General features: G+C 36.7%; 1 non-coding gene across 1 annotated transcript; it reads right to left on the reverse strand.

Moving 5' to 3' along the window:
* Positions 1-2870: 2870 nt before the first annotated feature.
* Positions 2871-2977, reverse strand: LOC120221133. The gene has a single exon (XR_005525738.1). It is a non-coding gene; the product is annotated as a U6 spliceosomal RNA (small nuclear RNA).
* Positions 2978-4320: the final 1343 nt, after the last annotated feature.

The raw sequence follows: 4320 nt of genomic DNA on the forward strand, positions 1-4320 counted from the left end.
ACTATAGTTAATAATAGTGTATTTCATAATTGAAAGTTGCTAAGAGAATAAATCTTAAAAGTTTATAAGAAAAAAATTCTTAACTATGTATAGTGATAGATGTTAACTAGAGTTATTGTGACCATTTCACAATATATACAAATTTCAAACCACTATGTTGTAAACCTGAAACTACAACAATGTTGTAGGTCAATTTTACTTCATCTTTTTAAATGTTTATGTATATATTTTTGAGAGAGAGAGAGAGAGAACAAGTGGGGAGGGACAAAGAGAGAGGGAGATACAGAATCTAAAGCAGATTCCAGGCTCTGAGCCGTCAGCACAGAGCCCAATATGGGGCTCGAACTCACAGACCACAAGATCATAACCTGAGCTGAACTCAGACACTTAACCAACTGAGCCACGCAGATGTCTCTTACCTCAATTCTTTTTAAAGGACCAAAATGATTTCATCTAATGAGGTAAATTATCCCTAAATCTACCTAAACAAGAGCCACATCCAGTTCAGTCCAGGCCAAGGCTATGGATCATTCTCATCTTAGTGTTTCTGTGACTAATTCTTTAGACAAAATGTATACAGCTAAATCTACCATGTTTTACTCCCTGTCATCCACTGTCATTTCTAGAATGTAGTACCATCTTGTTATATACTAAATTTCTGCATTCTTATCTTCCACTGTGCCATCTCACATTGCATACTGTTACTTAAATCATGTTCAGATTAGGCATCATTGCTATGTAGTCCTGAGTACCTTATACTGTCTGCATTTTAACAGCTATTATGCTATGTTGTTATTGCTATTTGCATGTATCCCATGAGACCAGAGATAGCATTTAGCAGCACCCTAATAAGTACTCAGCAGATGTTTATGATAGAATAAATGAATGAATGAATGAGTAAAGTCTTAATACAGAAATCAATACTCATCAGTAAAGTTCTAACAGGAAAAAGATCACACTCAAATCAGGACAACTCTAAGACAACTTTCGTTTGCTTTTACAAAAGAATGAATCACAATGGTGTAGACAGGACATGGAAAATTACAAAGGGACACTGCAAGAATCTGGGAGTCTCAAGGGAAGATTTGTTGCCACAGTTAGGCTCAAAGCAACAAAGTAAGGAAGAGGTTTCTAGAACCTGGAAAGAAAGAGACTTAAAGATAGAACAGGTCAACCTATATATAGTAGTGATATATGTAGTGTAGTAGTCCAATCAATGGACACAGACAGTCAGAGACTACCTCCCAGAGAAGGAACCAGAGAAATAAATATCTTGATCTCTTTCTCTACCTTCCTCTGGTATTTTCTTCGGTTCTCCATTGCCTGGAAAGTCCAGAAGGCATAAGAACCTCCTACTTACAGCCCTTACAGGTCAACTCATGAGGCAGTGAGCGAGACAGGAAAAAGTCAAGAATGGAGCTAGAGGAAAATGAGATACCCAGGCAGCCTGACATTTACAACTGAGATCTGGATCTTTACAGACATGTCTTCTGATATTCAGTTCATTGAATGAAATCTCCTAAATATGCTTCCTCATGTATTTTACTAGAAATATGTCTACCTTTCTCCCAGCAAATAAATGGATTAATCCTTAAAGGCCTTACCTTCAAATGCAGTCAAATGCGTTGTGAATTAGAGCTTCAACATATAAATTTGGAGGGAGGTGTCCAATTCAGTCAATAACATAATCTCATTTAATTTTCATAATCCATGAGACAGATCTACATTTTATATAAGATTAGAATACATTTTATATTTTTTTGTCCTTATAGATAAGAAATGATAGAGTCAGAATTTAAATTTCAATCCATCTTATTCTAAAACCTGTACTTTTTAACCTCTCTCCACTACTACCATTAGTTGTGTAGCTATCCCATGAGGCTCCTATACGGAAAGGGGCCATGTCCTGCTTAGTTTTCAACTGTAGCACTTACATAGTGTCTGCTCTATAAGCAACATTCCATAAATGTTCCTAGAATTAAATATGAATGATACAGAGAAAACAAACAAAAAAGGCTTATAGTTTCAAAGCACATTTATCAACCATAAATAATAGAAAAATACAAAACAGAAAACAAAGGAAAAGCAGGCCAAAGCTAAGTACAAGAAACAGTCATTTCTTTTCCTAGATATGCAATAGGTTTTCTTTGATCCACTTCTCTCAGCTGGATTCAAGTTAATATTTTTTTCTACTCACTATTTTGCTAAGAGCTATGAGATCAGCAATTTTTTTTAGTTTGAAACAGTCAGTCTTCTTTTCCTGGAACAGTCTTCTCCTGAAGCAAAAAACTCTCTTTTAGAGCAAAGCCTTCTTCCTGGGGTTCTTTGTTCTGCCAGTGCTGAGTACCTTTGAGCTTCTCTCTGGAGCAGGTCTGGACCCAGTACCTCTCCCTTCTTTTGAACAGCTGAGCAAGTTGTCTCTCATCTTGACTGCCTTTCTATGCTGCAAGGCTGTGCAGTCTGTCTCGGCTCATTTCAGCAAACCCCCTCTTTAGCAAAAGCTGGTTGAATACTTACGCAAATTGACTTTTTAAGGATAAAACTATTCTGATTTAGAACTGATATCTTACTAAAAAGTGAATCAGTTTACTGTACGCAAGCTGACTTCTTCACAAGCAATACAGACTTAAGAATGAACTTCCATGATAAGTAGGGAATGAACCCAATATCATAGCCTATTAAGATTTGGAAAGGATTTTAGGCATCTTTAGACCATCTACCTATCTAATTAAGAAAGCCCACTATAACAAACTGGGAGTTAGGTGACCAGAATGAAAACCTTACATATTGTGAAAGAAAAGCCTGGTTCTGTTCTGTGTTAGACAGCTCTATCAATAGAGCTGCCTCGAATTAAACTAAATTCTACTACTTTTGAAATTGTATTATCCATTATTTTATGTGTTATCCTTGCACAAGAACCACGCTAGTCTTTTCTGCATTATTCCAATTTTAGTACATGTGCTGCCAGAGGGAGCGCTCTTCATTACCTTAAATAATATTTCCTGACCCTGTGTTCAATTCACAGACCCTATTATAGGTGCTAGAATTTCTTCTACTCATTCATGTACCAGAAGAATATACAATAACTCCCCCTATTTGTCTATATTGTCCACTGAGACTTCCAAAAAATGAAGTCGGAGCAGAACAAGACAGAGAGCTCATCAGTGAGAAAGTGGAATAATTTTCAGAGGATAGAAACAGAAAGCCACAGAATAGTACATCAAAAAAGGATAGGAAAAGAAGAGACACTTGAGTGTAGGTGGCCATGGCTTGGGTTGGGTGTGAACCACAGTACGGGGGTGGGGTTAACAGGCGGATGCAATAAACAAAATAAATTTTCTCAGAAGTTACAGATATACTACAAGAGTAGAATACATGTTAGAATGGAAAGAAAATAAATCTCAACTTAATTGTACGTCTTGAAATAGAAACATTTGGTAACTTTTCTATACCTGTCTTTTTCACACAATAACCATATTCCATTTATTCTGTAGGGCTAGACCTACAGAATGCCCTGTCACTTGCTCCTTCCTTCAACTCACCCAAGCAGCACATACTCTGGATATTGGTGGCATCTCAAAGAAGCAGGAACAATAGGGTGGAGATAATATACCACACTGCCTGCTGGCCCCACCAAAACTGCCTCTTCCCATGATCACATGGCTTTGTTCCATCTATTCAATGATCATTCCTGCCCCCTTTCATTACAGAAATAGAGATAAAATGTGCTTACTGCCACCAGGGGAGAGTGGCCTTAATAGAAGGCAAGTCCTTATATAATATAATTCCTATCAGAGAGAAAAAAATAATAAAACTAGTGTTTTGAAACCAAAGTCATTATTTTGGGTGAAATTTGTATCCTAGATGCTGAATCATCCCCCACTAACATGAAAATACTTTGGAGTCCTATCAGTCTTTCCCATTATCTATAGTTCTGTTATGGTCTATCTTTATTACCTATTGTTTAAAATTCTCCTAACTCTATTGCCCTGAATTATAAATTCAAACACCAGTAAACTTATTAAAAATATGTCCATGTGTCTATTGTCCTTACTCCAATTTCTTACCCCACATTTTCCTCTCAGCCTACTCCATTCAAGCCATTCTGATGAGCCATTTTCACTGAGGTCGCAAATGACACAGATGAATTCTCCTTGGTTTTCCTTAAATACTTAATTCACTTCAAATGTAATTAATACTATTGCTGTAACATTTAAAAATGAGCTGAGGATCTAAACTGAATTTCTCTCCCTACCTCTAACACTAGCACCCAGTTCTCCCCTAAAGTTGCTAGTTTTTAGGTATGCATCTAGAGATATT

The sequence above is a fragment of the Hyaena hyaena genome, unplaced genomic scaffold (genome assembly GCF_003009895.1).
Source record: "Hyaena hyaena isolate Hyena2069 unplaced genomic scaffold, ASM300989v1 scaffold_759, whole genome shotgun sequence".
NCBI lineage: Eukaryota > Metazoa > Chordata > Mammalia > Carnivora > Hyaenidae > Hyaena > Hyaena hyaena.